Source organism: Salmo salar, chromosome 21, assembly GCF_965601325.2.
Source record: "Salmo salar chromosome 21, fSalSal1, whole genome shotgun sequence".
NCBI classification, from domain to species: domain Eukaryota; kingdom Metazoa; phylum Chordata; class Actinopteri; order Salmoniformes; family Salmonidae; genus Salmo; species Salmo salar.
The window spans coordinates 35,533,092-35,552,843 of NC_138311.1; positions in this window are offsets into that span (position 1 = coordinate 35,533,092).

The window sequence follows — 19,752 nt, forward strand, 5'->3', positions numbered from 1 at the left end:
AGGATAGATGTAGGTCTGTAGCAGTTTGGGTCAAGAGTGTCCCCCCCTTTGAAGAGGGGGATGACCGCAGCTGCTTTCCAATCTTTGGGAATCTCAGACGACACGAAAGAGAAGTTGAACAGGCTAGTAATAGGGGTTGCAACAATTTCGGCAGATAATTTTAGAAAGAAAGGGTCCAGATTGTCTAGCCCAGCTGATTTGTAGGGGGCCAGATTTTGCAGCTCTTTCAGAACATCAGTTGACTGGATTTGGGAGAAGGAGAAATGGGGAAGGCTTGGGCGAGTAGCTGTGGGGGGTGCAGTGCTGTTGACCGCGGTAGGGGTAGACAGGTGGAAAGCAAGGCCAGCCGTATAAAAATGCTTATTGAAATTCTCAATTATAGTGGATTTATCGGTGGTGACAGTGTTTCCTATCCTCAGTGCAATGTAATACCCAAGAAGACTCAAGGCTGTAATCACTGCCAAAGGTGCTTCAACAAAGTACTGAATAAAGGGTCTGAATACTTATGTAAATGTAATATTGCTTTGTCATTATGGGGTATTGTGCGTAGATTGATGAGGGAAAAAAATATTTTATCAATTTTAGAATAAGGCAGTAACGTAACATTTGGAAAAAGTCAAGGGGTGTGAATACTTTCTGAATGCAATGTATATTAGCATTTTCAAAATGTCATGTTCAAATCATCCTAAGGCATCTAAAAATGTATTCTGTAACTCAATTTTACTTATCGATGATTTGGAAATGAAGCGTGAATATGCGAATGTAGGTACCATTGACTTTCATTCAATTTCAAGCACAAATGCAAAAAAATTGTAACATTTGAAACAGTGGCAAGGTGAGAAGATGCTGGACGAAACAGGTACAAAAGTATCTATATCCACAGTAAAACGAGTCCTATATCAACCGCTCAGCAAGGAAGAAGCCACTGCTCCAAAACCGCCAGAAAAAAAGCCAGACTACGGTTTGCAACTGCACATGGGGACAAAGATCGTACTTTTTGGAGAAATGTCCTCTAGTCTGATGAAACAAAAATAGAACTGTTTGGCCATAATGCCGATTGTTATGTTTGGAGGCAAAAGGGGGAGGCTTGCAAGCCGAAGAACCGTGAAGCACGGGTGGCAGCCTCATGTTGTGGGGGTGCTTTGCTGCAGGAGGGACTGGTGCACTTCACAAAATAGATGACATCATGAGGTAAGAAAATTATGTGGATATATTGAAGCAACATCTCAAGATATCAGTCAGGAAGTTAAAGCTTGGTCGTAAATGGGTCTTCGAAATGGACAATGACCCTAGGCATTCTTCCAAAGTTGTGGCAAAATGGCTTAAGGACACCAAAGTCAAGGTATTGGAGTGGCCATCACAAAGCCTTGACCTCAATCCTATAGAACATTTTTGGGCAGAACTGAAAAGTGTGTGTGCAAGCAAGGAGGCCTACAAACCTGACTTAGTTACACCAGCTCTGTCAGGAGAAATGGGACAAAATTCACCCAACTTATTGTGGGAAGCTTGTGGAAGGCTTCCTGAAATGTTTGACCCAAGTTAAACAATTTAAAGGCAATGCTACCAAATAGTAATTGAGTGTATGTAAACTTCTGACACACTGGGAATGTGATGAAAGAAATAAAAGCTGAAATATATCATTCTCTCAGCTATTATTCTGACATTTCACATTCTTAAAATAAAGTGGTGATCCTAACTGACCTAAGACAGGGAATTTTTACTAGGATTAAATATCAGGAATTGTGAAAAACTGAGTTTAAATGTATTTGGCTAAGGTGTATGTAAACTTCCGACTTCAACTGTATTTGTTTGGTTTTCTTGCAGTCAACTTGCAGTCTTCAAATGATTTGTAATTATGTTCTGGCCCCTTGACCATCTGCAAAAAAAATGATCGGCCGTGGCTGAATCTAGTTGATGAACCCTGATCTAAAGGCTTGGTTTCTCTATGGACTCTATGGACAAGGTATGACTGCAACCAATGCTTTGGTTTTGTTCGCAAGGTCCTTTGCTGTTGTTCTGGGATTGATTTGCACTTTTCGCACCAAAGTACATTCATCTCTAGGAGTCAGAATGCGTGTCCTTCCTGAGCGGTATGACGGCTGTGTGGACCCATGGTGTTTATACTTGCATACTATTGTTTATACAGATGAACGTGGTACCTTCAGGTGTTTGGAAATTGCTCCCAAGAATGAACCAGACTTGTGCAGGTCTACAATTTGTTTTCTGAGGTCTTGGCTGATTTCTTTTGGTTTTCTCATGATGTCAAGCACAGAGGCACTGAGTTTGAAGGTAGGCCTTGAAATACATCCACAGGTACACCTCCAATTGACTCAAAGGATGTCAATTATCCTATCAGAAGCTTCTAAAGACATGCCATCATTTTCTGGAATTTTCCAAGCTTTTTAAAGGCACAGTCAACTTACTGTATGTAAACTTCTGACCCACTGGAATTCATTGATCCAGTGTATTAAAAGTGAAATAATCTGTCTGTAAACAATTGTTGGAAAAATTACTTGTGTCATGCACAAAGTAGATGTCCTAACCGACTTGCCAAAACTATAGTTTGTTAACAAGAAATTTGTGGAGTGGTTGAAAAACGAGTTTTAATGACTCCAACCTAAGTGTAAAAAACTTCCGACTTCAACAGTATAATATTTCACTAAAACATAATCATTTCAAACCTTGCTTACATTTGTATATGATCACATACAGTACCAGTCAAAAGTTTTCATTCAAGGGTTTTTCTTTGTTCTTACTATTTTCTACGTCGCAGAATAATAGTGAAGACATTAAAACTATGAAATTACACATATGGATTCATGTAGTAACAGAAAAAGTGTTAAACAAATCAAAATATGATATATTTGAAAATCTTCAAAGTAGCCACCATTTGCCTTGATGACAGCTTTGCACACTCTTGGCATTCTCTCAACCAGCTTCACCTGGAATGCTTTTCCAGCAATCTTGAAGGAGTTCCCACATATGCTGAGCACTTGTTGGCTGCTTTTCCTTCACTTTCCGGTCCAACTTATCCCAAAGCATCTCAATTGGGATGAGGTCGGTTGATTGTGGAGGCCAGGTCATCTGATGCAGCACTCCATCACTCTCCTTATTGGTCAAATTGACCTTACACAGCCTGGAGGTGTGCTGGGTCATTGTCCTGTTGAAAAACAAAAGATAGTCCAACTAAGCACAAACCAGATGGGATGGCGTATTGCTGCAGAATGGTGTGGTAGCCATGCTGGTTAAGTGTGCCTTGAATTCTAAATAAATCACAGACAGTGTCACCAGCAAAGCCCGCCCACACCATCACACCTCCTCCTCCATGCTTCACGGTGGGAACCACACATCAAATCAAATCGAATTTTATTGGTCACATACACATGGTTAGCAGATGTTATTGCGAGTGTAGTAAAATGCTTGTGCTTCTAGTTCCGACAGTGCAGCAATATCTAACAAGTAATCTAACAATTCCACAACAACTACCTAATACACACAAATCTAAGTAAAGGAATGGAATAAGAATATATACATATAAATATGTAGATGAGCAATGACCGAGCGGCATAGGCAAGATGCAATAGATGGTATAAAATACAGTATGTGACTTCGGGTGCTGTAGGTGTCCTGGAGGGCAAGCAGCTTGCCCCTGGTGATGCGTTGTGCAGACCACACCACCCTCTGGAGAGCCCTGCGGTTGTGGGCAGTGCAGTTGCCATACTAGACGGTGATACAGCCTGACAGGATGCTGACAGGATGACAGTTGTGCGTCTGTAAAAGTTTGTGTCACATCTGCTCCCACTACGCCCTCTGGTGTTCAAATAATAATGTGCAAATATTGTACAATCCAGGTGTGCAAAGCTCTTAGAGACTTACCCAGAAAGACGGCACTTCGTACGCTAGAAGAAGAGGACTGTGCGAGGAGGTTCAGACGGAACTGGCCTGTCGAGACAACAACCTCTCCTTGGACGCACTCATCGCGATGGCCATCCGTCTGGATTAACTTCTTCGGGCACGTCGGCACTCATCGCTCAGTGAACACCGTGGATCAGAGCCCGGAACCCATGGAGGTAGGGGTCACACGCCTCCCCCGCAGCAACGCAGACAGAGACAGCTGGGGCTCTGTCTCTATTGTGGTCAAGGAGGGCACCAGTTCCAGCAGTGTCCGGTACATCCCAACTCAGGACCCACGAGAGCAGAGAGACGGTCACGTGATCTTCCACCTCCTGGGGTAGGTGTGAGTATCCCCTCTTCATCACTTTCAGCCAAACCCTTTTTGGTGTCGATCGCACCAGTTGACTGTCCCTCATGTACTGTTTCGACAGCACTGGTGGAGTCCGGTGCCACGGGGAACTTTATTTATCTGGCCCTTGCCTCCTCTCTCAACATCACCTCATACTCGCTCTCCTCTCCTTTCCCGGTTCAAGTCCTCGATACTCGGCCATTAGGTTCCACACACCCTCACTGTGGAGTCCATCCATCAGGAGAACATCCCCTTCTTCATCACCAGTGCACCAGCTCACAAGATCATCCTCGGCCTCAACGACACAACCCGATCAATCTCATGGTCGAGGATGAAAATCACAGACTGGGCACCCGAATGCCAGAGGACCTGCTTCCCCATCCCCTGTGGTTCCACGTCGGTTGAGAGTCCTGTGGTTGCCCTTCAGCCAAACATCCCGGAGGTGTACCAGGACCTGCGGGAGGTATTTTCCAAAACCCACGCCACCATATCTACATGTACATACTACCTCAATCAGCCTGACTAACCGGTGTCTGTATGTAGCCTCGCTACTTTTATAGCCTCGCTACTGTATATAGCCTGTCTTTTTACTGTTGTTTTATTTCTTTACCTACCTATTGTTCGCCTAATAACTTTTTTGCACTATTGGTTAGAGCCTGTAAGTAAGCATTTCACTGTAAGGTCTACACCTGTTGTATTCGGTGCACGTGACAAATAAACTTTGATTTGACCTGTCTCCCTCATCGCCCCTTGGACTGCCATCGACCTGCTTGCAGGCTCTGTGCCCCGTGCAGACGCATCTACCCTCTGTCGGTGGCTGAAACCCAGGCCATGGAGGATTACATGCATGAGGCAGTTCAATGTTTCATCGGCACGTCCACTTCTCCTGCGTCGGCAGGTTTCTTCTATGTGGCCAAGAAGGATGGAGGGTTACACCCATGTATTGATTACAGAGGACTCAATGAAAACACCACCAGGTACCGTAACCCTCTCCCGTTGGTGCCGGCAGCCATCCAACAGCTCCGCGGAGCCCGGTTCTTTATTAAATTGGACCTGCGGAATGCATACAATCTCATCCGCATCTGGGAGGGGGATGAATGAAAGACAGCTTTTAGCACAATGTCTGGTCACTACAAGTACTTGGTGATGCCATTTGGCTTAGCCAATGCTCCGTCAGTGTTCCAGGCATACGTCAATGACGTGTTCCAGGACATGCTCGGAAGCCAGATGATCGTGTATATCGACAACATCCTGGTCTACTCGGCTACCTGGAGGATCACATCGCTCACATCTGAGTAGTCCTGGAACACCTCCTGGCTAACCACCTGTTTGTCAAGGCTGAGAAGTGCCAGTTTCATCAGGAGACTGTCTCCTTCTCTGGCTACCAAATCAGCCCGCAAGGAGTGAAGATGTTCAAGAAGGTAGGGCCAGTCCCAACCACCATAAAGTCAGGGGCAGTCCCAACCACCATAAAGGGGTTACAGTGGTTTTTGTAGTTTGTCAACTTCTACTGCAGTTTCATCATGAACTTCAGCTCCATTGCCGCTCCTCTCACCTCTCCTCAAGGGTGGGTGTGGAGTCCAGCAGCTGACGAAGCCTTACGACTACATAAGGGACATTTCTCCTCTGCCCCATTGCTCAAACACCCAGATCCCACGATATCCTTTGTGGTGGAGGTGGACGTTTCAGAGGTGGGCGTGGGGGCAGTTCTGTCTCAACGACAAAGTAATCCACAAAAATTGTATCCGTGTGCATATTACTCTAAGAAACTGTCCCCTGCAGAGAGGAATTACAACGACGGTGATCGGGAGCTCCTGACAGTGAAGTTGGCATTAGAGGAGTGGAGATACTGGTTGGAGGGCGCCAAGGACCCATTCGTCATCCTCACGACCATCGGAACCTGGAATACATATGGACAGCGAGGAGACTGAATCCACAACAAGCAAGCTGGGCCCTTTTCTTTACAAGAGTTGACTTCATGCTGACCTATTGCCCAGGTTCAAATAACACCAAAGCCGATGTCCCGTCTGTACGATTTGGGAGAGTGTCCTATCCAGAATGCACCCATAATCTCTTCCTCTCGAGTCATAGCCACTGAGTTCTGGGACGTAGATGTGGACACCCGCCAGGCTCTGTAGAGGGAGCCCGCGCCCACTACCTGTCCTCCTGAGCATATCTATGTTCCCATGGGGATAAGGGATTGACTGCTGACCTGGGCGCACACAGTTGTCGTTTCTGGACATCCAGGTATTTCTTGCATCCCCCAATCTATCTCTGAGAAGTATTGGTGGCCTAACTTGGCTCAGGACGTTAGTCGCTACGTCAACTCCTGTTCTGTATATGCTCAAACCAAATCCCCCTGGCACACTCCAGCAGGGAAACTCCTTCCCCTTCCCGTGCCTCAGCGTCCCTGGTCTCATCTATCCATTGACTTTGTCACTGATCTCCCCTCTGAAGGTTTCACTACCATTTTGGTGGTTGTGGATATATTTTCTAAATCCTGTCGTTTCATCGCTCTCTCTGGTCTCCCTACCGCTCTCCAGGTCTGAGGCACTATTCCAGCAGGTCTTCTGGCATTATTGCCTTGTGGAGGACATCGTCTCAGACCGTGGCCCTAAATTCACCACACGGGTATGGAGAGCCTTTATGGAGAAGCTAAGGGTCACGGTCAGCCTCACTTCAGGGTACAGGCCTCAGTCCAACGTGTAGGTGGAGAGGATGAACCAGGAACTGGGGAGGGTCATGAGGAATCACTGCAAGGACCGGTATGGAGAGTGGGCCCGATTCCTTCCATGGGTGGAGTACGTGCAGAATTCGTTACATCACTCCTCCACCGAAGCTCCTGCGGTTGATGAGTGGTTCAGGCGCACAGAAGAAGTGTGGAGCAAGGATCACGTGAGACTCCAGCACGCCGTCCACCGTCAGAAGGAGCAGACAGACCGCCACCGCAGTGAGACTCCTGTGTTCCATCCTGGGGATTGTGTCTGGCTCTCTACCAGGAACCTTCCAATCCGCCTGACCTGCAAGAAGCTGAGCCCCTGTGCCGTCAGATCCCTACTGGACTCCCGACGTCGTGGGGGTCGGCTCCAGTACCTGCTAGACTAGGAGGGCTATGGCCCAGAGCAACAGTGTTGGGTTCCGGTGGAGGACTTTCTGGATCCCAATATCATCTGTGATTTCCATCTTTGCCAACCAGACCGGCCCGATACTCGTCCTCGGGGCCGTCTCTCTGCGCGGCGTCATCCTATGGCTGGAGCCGGGGGGGGGGTTACTGTCACGTCTAATCCCAATCCTGCCCTCCAGCATTCGACGTTGCCGGTTTGCTAACAACCGGTCCTCAAAACCATCATTACGCACACCTGGCATTCATCATTACACGCACCTGCGCTTCATCATTAGGCACACCTGGGCTCCATTACCTCCCCTTTATTTGGCACTCCCTTAGGTTCTTTCCCCAGGCAGTATTGTTTCTGTTGTTCATGTCTAGACCCTACTCCTACGTTGTATCGTTTCATGTTTGTTATATTAAACTTACCACCTGCTTCTCGACTCCCAACGTCTACGTTACAATACTGTATACTCGTTGTTGGGACTGGCATGCGGTCCGTGGGTGGCTTTTGACAATTTATTTGGATTTCTCATGTCTTACTCATTGTTAGAAAAAAGTTTGGTCCAAATCAGATGTTAGGTACTATATTTATTGAACATTATAATAATCCTATAAATTAAAATGGCCAATTTGGGTACAATCAATTAGCTTAATTTCTCAGATCTAATTATATTTCAACAAAATAATGTTTCAGGAATGATAATATTATCTGTTTCTAATGACCGAAACAATTTCAGAACAATGTGTGATTGGTGGGTGTCATGGCTTGCTGAAATTACATGGAACGACCCAGCACACAAGCACACATCAAAGTCCTTAAAAAAAAATGTTTAATTGGGCACAAAAATCCACATTTTGCAATGGCCGTCCCAGTCTCTGGACTTAACTCATTGAAACCTGTGGTTTGAACTGAAGAGGGCAGTTCATAAGCGCAGATGAAGGATATCAAAGATCTAGAAGGATTCTGTTTGAAGAAATGGTCTAACATCCTTCCCAATGTGTTCTCCAACTCATAAAACATTAGAAAAAGGGTCAGTGCCGTTATCCTCACAAGGTGAGGTATTGAAAAGTACTGAAAACAGGGGTGTCAAAAAAATTTACCCCTTACTTTTGAGAAAAAATATTATTACTTGTTAAACAAAATATTTCTCTGAGCAATTGTATTAGTATAAAATATCATTCCCCTTTATTTTGCATACTTAGCTCACTATTTGAATAATTTATTTTATATAGTCATTTTTGCTAATCTTTATCAAGGATGTCAATAATTTCAAACTCCACTGTATATATGAAAGTTTGTCTTTGGTTCTTAAATTAAATCATTGTTAGAACAGGGATGGCTTTGGTTCTCAGTTAAAGTGTTGAGAAATCATTTTTAAAATGAAATATAAATGTCATATATCAAACTGTTAATTCAATTACATTGCGATCACTGACAATAAAAATAATAACTATGTCAATGGCATTACGCAAATCCAACTAAATCTTTCTGAACAAATTATGCAACCAAATAGACATAGCGGCCTTGATTAGAGGGGATTACATGGGGCCAGTCCAACCCAGGTAGCTAAGCCTTCACTTCCTCCCTGAGAGAGAGAGAGGCCTGACCTCTGGGATTCAATCCAACCAACCATAACAATGTTTAAACAGTGTCTCTGTTTACCTACTACTACCCATGCACACTCTGTATTCTGGAAGTATCTACCTGTGAGGGTCTCTACCCGGGCTGGTAGTGGTGGTAGTATGTTTTTAACGTAAAACCTGTCATTTTATTTGAACATGGGAAACATAACTAATGCCCTTAAAGGAAGTATAGCTGTCTTCAGACTCAAGCCATCTATCAGCCCAGCCAGCAGAGCTGACCGTTATGTGTGGCCACTCAGGGCGTATACTCCAACCCTGGCTAATCACCTCATCAAGTGGTCACACCCGGCAATTTGAGGCCAAAGAGGCGCAAAACCAGCATGACTGTTGTTATCAAGTAGCCCTGTTTGCATCTTAAGCTTAACAACAAGCCCCAAGTTATGTTGTTTTCCTTCAGGGGGAGATGGTTATTGCATCTCTCACAGAACTAAGCAAATGAGAGGTTGTATGGGAAGCGCTTTCTCTTGTGTTAGAGTAGAAGAGGACTCCTTATTTTAGATTATTTAATTTATTGATACCATGGAGAAGACTGTTTCTTTGAATTGACAATTGCGCATTGAAAATAGAAACAAAGTCTCTTGGGGCTGTTTTGAATCAATAGCGAGAGTGGAAGGTTTGCATGCATATATAATACGTCATCCACACAACTGAAAGGTTGCTGGTTTGAATCCCCGAGCCGACTAGGTGAAAAATCTGTTGATGTACCCTTGCCCAAGGCACATAACACTAGTGTTGCTCTGGATAAGAGGGTCTGCTAAATGGCGAAAATGTAAAAAATGTTCAAAGAAGTATGTCATGAATCTTGCATGAGGGCAAATTAGTTAGTATTGTATAATGACTGTTTCAACCAACAGGTATGTTCTGTTTTTTTATTGTAGATAAGTGGCACCTGGAACTTTTCCCAAATACTGTGATATCATGAATGTAATTTAGCTCTGGCAAATCCTGACCAAGGTGGCCCAGATCCTAGGCATAAACATCCAACATAATCCTGATAATGTCAACGGCCTGTTCTGTGTTTCTGCTCCCCAAATACAAGTATATGATATGATCAATAACCCTAACTGTTTTACTGGACTTTTTTGTACAATTTAATGGCCCAAATATATCACTTTGCTCAGACACGTTCAGCAACTCTTGGCATGATCTTATCCCAACTCTTATGCTAACATCACTCTTATGAAATATAACTCATATGTCAACATTCTATAACATCACTAGTCATAGTGACTCATGAGATACATGGTGGTAAAACGTGCATAGCGTACTGGGAGGCCTTTCCACTCTGTCAGTGAGTTTCATAACAGTGAGTTTCTTCCTGAGCGGGAATCCTATAGATTACTCTTCTTAACCAGAATCTCAGATTAGCCACGGACAATTTTAAAAACATAGCGATGCATTCACAGATTTCACAACACACTGTGTGCCCTTAGGCCCCTACTCCACAACTACCACATATCTACAGTACAAAATCCATGTGTACGTGTGTGAATAGTGCATATGTTATCGTGTGTGTGTGTATGCATGTGTCTGTGCCTATGTTTGTGTTGCTTCACAGTCCCTGCTGTTCCATAAGGTGCTTTTTAATCTGTTTTTTAAATATAATTTTACTGCTTGCATGAGTTACTTGATGTGGAATAGAGTCTGTTCTGTTCTTGGGGATTGTGAAGAGACCTCTGGTAGCATGTCTTGTGGGGTATGCATGGGTGTCCGAGCTGTGCACCAGTAGTTTAAACAGACAGCTCGGGGCATTCAACATGTCAATGCCTCTCATAAATACAAGTAGTGGTATTTGGTATTTAATTAGGATCCCCATTAGCTGTTGCAAAAGCAGCAGCTACTCTTCCTGGGGTCCATACAAAACATGAAACATAATACAAAATGACATAATACAGAACATCATTAGACAAGAACAGCTCAAGGACAGAACTACATACATTTTTAAAAGGGCACACGTAGCCTACATATCAATGCACACACACAAACTATCTAGGTCAAATAGGGGAGAGGCGTTGTGCCGCGAGGTGTTGCTTTATCTGTTTTTTGAAACCAGGTTTGCTGTTTATTTTAGCAGTATGAGATGGAAGGAAGTTCCATGAGATAAGGGCTCTATATAATACTGTACATTTTCTTGAATTTTCTCTGGATTTGGGGACTATGAAAAGACCCCTGGTGGCATGTCTGGTGGGATAAGTGTGTGTGTCAGAGCTGTGTGTAAGTTGACTATGCAAACAATTTGGGATTTTCAACACATTAATGTTTCTTATAAAAAGAAGTGATGCAGTCAGTCTCTAATCAACTCTTAGCCAAGAGAGACTGGAATGCATAGTGTTAATATTAGTCCTCTGATTACAATTAAGAGAAAAACGTGCCACTCTGTTCTGGGCCAGCTGCAGTTTAACTAGGTCTTTACTTGCAGCACTGGACAATAATCAAAATTAGACAAAACTAGTGCTGTTAAGAAGGTAGAGCAGCGCTTTATTAAGGACAGACTTCTCACCATTTTAGCTACTGTTGTATCAATATGTTTTGACCATGACAGTTTACAATCAAGGGTAAATCTAAGCAGTTTAGTCACCTCAACTTGCTCAATTTCCACATGATATTACAAGATTTATTTGAGGTTTAGGGTTTAGTGAATGATTTGTCCCAAATACAATGCTTTTAGTTTTAGAAATATTTAGGATTAACTTATTCCTTGCCACCCACTCTGAAACTAACTGCAACTCTCTTCTAACCCCCCCTTAAAAGATTTAGATGCACTATTGTAAAGTGGTTGTTCCACTGGATATTATAAGGTGAATGCACCAATTTGTAAGTCGCTCTGGATAAGAGCGTCTGCTAAATGACTTAAATGTAAATGTAAATGTAAGTGTTGCAGTCATTTCAGTCGCTGTAGTAGTTGGCATGTATAGTGTTGAGTCATCCGCATACATAGACACTCTGGCTTTACTCAAAGCCAGTGGCAATTCATTAGTAAAGATTGAAAAAAGTAATGGGCCTAGACAGCTGCCATGGGGAATTCCTGGTTCTACCTGGATTGTGTTGGAGAGGCTTCCATTAAAGAACACCCTCTGTGTTCTGTTAGACAGGTAACTCTTTATCCACAATATAGCAGGGAGTGTAAAGCCATAACACATAAGTTTTGCCAGCAGCAGACTTTGATCGATAATGTCAAAAACTGCACTGAAGTCTAACATAACAGCCCCCACAACCTTTTTATCATCAATTTCTCTCAGCCAATCATCAGTCATTTGGGTAAGTGCTGTGCTTGTTGAATGTAATTCTCTATAAGCATGCTGAAAGTTTGCTATTTTACAGTAAACAAATTGACAACATTGTATCTGGTCCAACACCATTTTTTCCAAAAGTTTACTAAGGGTTGGTAACAGGCTGATTGGTCAGCTATTTGGGCCAGTAAAGGGGGCTTTTCTATTCTTAGGTAGCGTAATGACTTTTGCTTCCCTCCAAGCCTGGGGGCACACACATTCTAGTAGGCTTAAATTTCAAATATGGCAAATAGGAGTGGCAATATCGTCCGCTATTATCCTCAGTAATTTTCCATCCAAGTTGTCAGACCCTGGAGGCTTGTCATTGTCGATAGACAACAACAACAAAAATTCACCTCTTCCACTCTAACTTTACGGAATTTAAAGTTACAATGCTTGTCTTTCATAATTTGGTCAGATATACTGGGATGTGTAGTGTCAGCATTTGTTGTTGGCATATCATGCATACATTTGCTAACCTTGCCAATGAAAAAAATCATTAAAGTAGTTGGCAATATCAGTTGGTTTTGTGATGAATGAGCAATCTGATTCAATGAGTGATAGAGCTGAGTTTGCCTTTTTCCCAAAATGTAAATTAAGGTGCCATTCCTTTTGCCTCATCCCTCTCAATCATACAAGTTTTCAATTCCTCACCAATCCACGGGGATTTAACAGTTTTTACAGTCATTTTCTTAAATCGGTGCATGCTTATTAGCAACTGGAATAAGCAATTTCATAAATGTGTCAAGTGCGGTGACTGTTTGCTCCTCATTACACACCACGGACCAACAGATATTCAATACATCAATTACATAGGAATCACTACAAAACTTATTGTCTGACGTCTTATACAATATATTAAGCTCAGCCTTTGGAACTTTGGTTTTCCTAGATATGGCTGCTATATTGTGATCACTACATCTGATGGATCTGGATACTGCTTTCAAGTAAATTTCTGCAGCATTAGTAAAGATGTGAGCAATACATGTTGATGATTTCATTCCTGTGCAAACTACCCTGGTAGGTTGACTGATAACCTGAACCAGGTTGCACGCACTGGTTACAGTTTGAAGCTTTTTCTTGAGTGGGCAGCTTGATGAAAGCCAGTAATAATTAAAATCACCCAGATCTCACATACAGTAGAAGTCATAAGTTTACATACTCTTAGGTTGGAGTCATCAAAACTCGTTTTTCAACCACTCCACAAATTTCTTGTTAACAAACTATAGTTTTGGCAAGTCGGTTAGGACATCTACTTTGTGCATGACACAAGTGATTTTTCCAACAATTGTTTACCGACAGATTATTTCACTTATAATTCAGTGTATGACAAATCCAGTGGGTCAGAAGTTTACATACACTAAGTTGACTGAACCTTTAAACAGCTTGGAAAATTCCAGAAAATGATGTCATGGCTTTAGAAGCTTCTGATAGGCTAATTGACATAATTTGAGTCAATTGGAGGTGTACCTGTGGATGTATTTCAAGGCCTACCTTCAAACTCAGAACCTCTTTGCTTGACATCATGAGAAAATCAAAAGAAATCAGCCAAGACCTCAGAAAAGAAGTTGTAGACCTCCACAAGTCTGGTTCATTCTTGGGAGCAATTTCCAAATGCCTGAAGGTACCACGTTCATCTGTACAAACAATAGTACGCAAGTATAAACACCATGGGACCACGCAGCCATCATACCGCTCAGGAAGGAGACACGTTCTGTCTCCTAGAGATGAACGTACTTTGGTGCGAAAAGTGCAAATCAATCCCAGAACAACAGCAAAGGACCTTGTGAAGATGCTGGAGGAAACAGGTACAAAAGTATCTATATCCACAGTAAAACGAGTCCTATATCGACATAACCCGAAAAGCCGCTCAGCATGGAAGAAGCCACTGCTCCAAAACCACCATAAAAGAGCCAGACTACGGTTTGCAACTGCACATGGGGACAAAGATTTGGAGAAATGTCCTCTAGTCTGATGGAACAAAATAGAACTGTTTGGCCATAATGACCATCGTTATGTTTGGAGGAAAAAGGGGAGGCTTGCAAGCTAAAGAACACCCTCCCAACCGTGAAGCACGGGGGTGGCAGCATCATGTTGTGGGGGTGCTTTGCTGCAGGAGGGACTGGTGCACTTCACAAAATAGATGGCATCATGAGGAAGGGAAATTATGTGGATATATTGAAGCAACATCTCAAGACATCAGTCAGGAAGTTAAAGCTTGGTCGCAAATGGGTCTTTCAAATGGACAATGACCCCAAGCATACTTCCAAAGTTGTGGCAAAATGGCTTAAGGACAACAAAGTCAAGGTATTGGAGTGGCCATCACAAAGCCTTGACCTCAATCCTATAGAAAATTTGTGGGCAGAACTGAAAAAGCGTGTGCGAGTAAGGAGGCCTAGAAACCTGACTCAGTTACACCAGCTCTGTCAGGAGGAATGGGCAAAAATTCACCCAACATGTGGGAAGCTTGTGGAAGGCTACCCAAAACGTTTGACCCAAGTTAAACAATTTAAAGGCAATGCTACCAAATACTAAATGAGTGTATGTAAACTTCTAACCCACTGGGAATGTGATGAAAGAAATAAAAGCTGAAATAAATCATTCTCTCTACTATTATTCTGACATTTCACATTCTTAAAATAAAGTGGCGATCCTAACTGACCTAAGACAGGGAATGTTTGCTAGGATTAAATGCCAGGAATTTGTGAAAAACTGAGTTTAAATGTATTTGGCTAAGGTGTATGTAAACTTCCGACTTCAACTGTACATTATCAAGCATTTCACACCTGTTATCCAGATACTTGCACTTGGTGATCTATAGCAGTTTATCACCAGAATGGGCTTTAGGTGAGCCAGATGAACCTGAAGCCATATTACCTGCCTTTAGGTAACAGACTGTATCTGTTGACAGTAGGTGCACTTGATTCAGCAGCCCTAGTGCCAGGAAGGCTATGTTTCCAATTTTAACCATTTAATGTGTCTGAAGGTAGAATTCTACCTACCCGGAAGGCCCATAGAACAAATCAAGTGTACCTATTCGCCTATCTCTGGCCAATTAGATAGCTCAGATCATCATGTCTACACAGTTTCCTCATGCAATAGACTGGGAAATGAAGCCTGGAACGCACATCAAAGTTGATAATGTGAGATTTCAAAACTTTTAAAAACCCTGACTACAGAGTGACTCAACAAATACAGCAACGAGCTGCTATTTGTATGAGTAAGTTCATGTTTAAGTTGTTATTCAGCACTGTCAACACTTCAACAGTTTTATAAGCCATAAAATGTGTGTGTTTCAAAAAATCTTGCATCGTTATTATTGGCGGCTTGTGTATTTTTTAATATCGAATATTTCACTTTCTCTGGTCATAGGAGTAACAAAATGAATTGGTGCATGATGCAGAAGAATTGCAGTGCGACTTAAGTTTGCCATCAGCTGGAAGACTGTCCCATTTTCTCAGTGGAGGGAGGGAGGGAGCAGTGGTGGTTCTAGACCATTTCAAATGGGGGGGCCAAGCTGGGGCCAGTTGTACTGTTAGAGGGGCCAGTTACAATAGATGTTATTGTTGTCATATCGTTTTGCATGTGGTACGATACTGTTGTGTTCCGCCTAAAGCCGTCCCTCTAGAAAATGTGTGGGTTAAATTAGTGTTCCGCGTTGCCACTGTCTAATAATGGATGTAAAAAAAGAACGATACCAAAAATTAGTTATGTAAAAATGATTTCATACTCCACATTTAGGGGGGCCAAAAGGGGGTCCAAAATTGTTGTCACAGGGGCACCCCCTGGCCCCCCTCCCCAGAACCGCTAGTGGGAGGGAGGGAGAGAGGAGGGATGGTGAGTACGGTGAGAGGCAGCCTCGCTGCTGTTCCCTCCCTCCCCTCAGACGGACCATCAGATGCAGGCCATCAGTCCAGTAAAAAAAAGTTTGGAAAACACCTACTCATTCAAGTAGCCACCATTTGCCTTGATGACAGCTTTGCACACTCTTGGCATTCTCTCAACCAGCTTCACCTGGAATGCTTTTCCAACAGTCTTGAAGGAGTTCCCACATATGCTGAGCACTTGTTGGCTGCCTATCCTTCACTCTGCGGGCCAACTCATCCCAAACCATCTCAATTGGGTTGAGGTCGGGTGATTGTGGAGGCCAGGTCATCTGACGCAGCACCCCATTACTCTCCTTCTTGGTCAAATAGCCCTTACACAGTCTGAAGGTGTGATGGGTCATTGTCCTGTTGAAAAGCAAATGATAGTCCCACTAAGCTTAAACGAAATGGGATGGCGTATCGCTGCAGAATGGTGTGGTAGCCATGCTGGTTAAGTGTGCCTTGAATTCTAAATAAATCACAGACAGTGTCACCAGCAAAGCACCCCCACACCATCACACCTCCTTCTCCATGCTTCACGGTGGGAACCACACATGTGGAGATCATCCATTCATCTACTCTGCGTCTCACAAAGACACGACTGTTGGAACCAAAAATCGCAAATTTGGACTCATCAGACCAAAAGACAGATTTCCACCAGTCTAATGTCCAAATCCTTCTGTTTCTTGTCCCACGCAAGTCTCTTCTTCTTATTGGTGTCCTTTAGTAGTGGTTTATTTGCAGCAATTCGACCATGAAGGCCTGATTCACGCAGTCTCCTCTAAACAGTTGATGTTGAGATGAGTCTGTTACTTGAACTCTGTGAAGCATTTACTGGGGCTGCAATCTGAGGTGCAGTTAACTCTAATGAACTTACCCTCTGCAGCAGCGGTAACTCCAGGTCTTCCTTTCCTGTGGCGGTCCTCATGAGAGTCTGATTCATCATAGCGCTTGATGATTTTTGCGACTGCACTTGAAGAAACTTTCAAAGTTCTTGAAATGTTCCGGATTGACTGACCTTCATGTCTAAAAGTAATGATGGACTGTCATTTCTATTTGCTTAATTGAGCTGTTCTACAACACAACTGATTGGATCAAACGCATTAAGAAGGAAAGAAATTCCACAGATGAACTTTTAACTTGGTTTCTCAAATTATTCCCTCGCCTGGTTCTCCAACTACTTCTCTGATAGAGTTCAATGTGTCAAATCGGATGGCCTGTTGTCCGGGCCTCTGGCAGTCTCTATGGGGGTGCCACAGGATTCAATTCTTGGGCTAACTATTTTCTTTGTATACATCAATGATGTCGCTCTTGTTGCTGGTGAGTCTCTGATCCACCTCTACGCAGACGATACCATTCTGTATACTTCTGGCCCTTCTTTGGACACTGTGTTAACAACCCTCCAGACGAGCTTCAATGCCATACAACTCTCCTTCCGTGGCCTCCAACTGCTCTTAAATACAAGTAAAACTAAATGCATGCTCTTCAACTGCTCGCAGCCTGCCCCTGCCCGCCCATCCAGCATCACTACTCTGGACGGTTCTGACTTAGAATATGTGGACAACTACAAATACCTAGGTGTCTGGTTAGACTGTAATCTCTCCTTCCAGACTCACATCAAACATCTCCAATCCAAAGTTAAATCTAGAATTGGCTTCCTATTTCGCAACAAAGCATCCTTCACTCATGCTGCCAAACATACCCTCGTAAAACTGACCATCCTACCGATCCTCGACTTCGGCGATGTCATTTACAAAATAGCCTCCAATACCCTACTCAATAAACTGGATGCAGTCTATCACAGTGCCATCCGTTTTGTCACCAAAGCCCCATATACTACCCACCATTGCGACCTGTACACTCTCGTTGGCTTGCCCTCGCTTCATACTCGTTGCCAAACCCACTGGCTCCAGGTCATCTACAAGACCCTGCTAGGTAAAGTCCCCCCATATCTCAGCTCACTGGTCACCATAGCAGCACACACCTGTAGCACGCGCTCCATCAGGTATATCTCTCTGGTCACCCCCAAAGCCAATTCCTCCTTTGGCCATCTCTCCTTCCAGTTCTCTGCTGCCAATGACTGGAACGAACTACAAAAATCTCTGAAACTGAAAACACTTATCTCCCTCACTAGCTTTAATTACCAGCTGTCAGAGCAGCTCACAGATCACTGCACCTGTACATAGCCCATCTATAATTTAGCCCAAACAACTACCTCTTCCCCTGCTGTATTTATTTTGCTCCTTTGCACCCCATTATTTCTATTTCTACTTTGCACTTTCTTCCACTACAAATCTACCATTCCAGTGTTTTACTTGCTATATTGTATTTACTTTGCCACCATGGCCTTTTTTTGCCTTTACCTCCCTTATCTCACCTCATTTGCTCACATTGTATATAGACTTATTTTTCTACTGTATTATTGACTGTATGTTTGTTTTACTCCATGTGTAACTCTGTGTTGTTGTATGTGTCGAACTGCTTTGCATTATCTTGGACAGGTCGCAATTGTAAATGAGAACTTGTTCTCAACTTGCCTACCTGGTTAAATAAAGGTGAAATAAATCAAAATAAAAGATGTGTGCCATTCAGAGGGTGAATGGGCAAGACAAAATATTTAAGTACCATTGAACAGGATATGGTAGTATCTGTCAGGCTACCGGTTTGTGTCAAGAATGGCAATGCTGGTGGGTTTTTCATGCACAAACAGTTTCCCGTGTGTATCAAGAATGGTCCACCACTCAATGGACTTCCAGCAACACAATATTAGGAAGGTGTTCTTAATGTTTTTTATTAAGTGTGTATAGTTCCATATTCAGGAAAATAACCCTGATTGTTTCACAATATGTGATGTGAGCAATCAACACAGTGTTACTATGACAGATGGATTGTGTCATAGACTAGACAGGTCAAACAAAATGAGAGACTTTTAAAGAGTTTACCTTGAGGGGTGCAACAACTGTGTGATATAATCTTAAAACAAAACATTCTCTCTGAAAGATAAAGGATGTATCTTCCCTGTACTTTCGTAATGTGATTATTCCTATTTTCTTTGTTTAGTTTAGACCATTGAGATGGGTAGAGCAGCAGCCAGTTGTTTACGATTCATGAGGCCCCCCTTACAAGGGCCGAGCAAGCGCCCACCAGATTACTTCCTGTACTCCTACACATGGGGGAGACTGAACATTTTGTGAGTTTTATAACTAATCTCATGCTATAAAAAAAATCCCATGAGGCTGATAGAAAATGTTGCCGTTTTAAAGCTAATTTCCTGTTATTCTAAACATTTTGCCAGTGGCAGCATCATCGTACGAATGCGAAACGTTGGGAGATGTAAATCATCATAAAAGCGGAGCCTTTTACAACTTTCAAATTACACAAAAGCTATTGTTACCTGGCTGAGAGATGGAGAGAGGAAGAGTTAGGGAGACGCTTCCACAGCCATTACAAAATTATACATTTTGTAGCTACTTAGCCTGCTATCTGAGTTGGTCATATTCTTGTTATTATCATATCGAATAATGCCTAAAGTTTCTGTTTTGAAAATGGCATCCACCAGCAATTCTGACCACATTTTCAAAGGATAGGATTACAGTTTTCCGTGTCTTTTAAATCACTGCA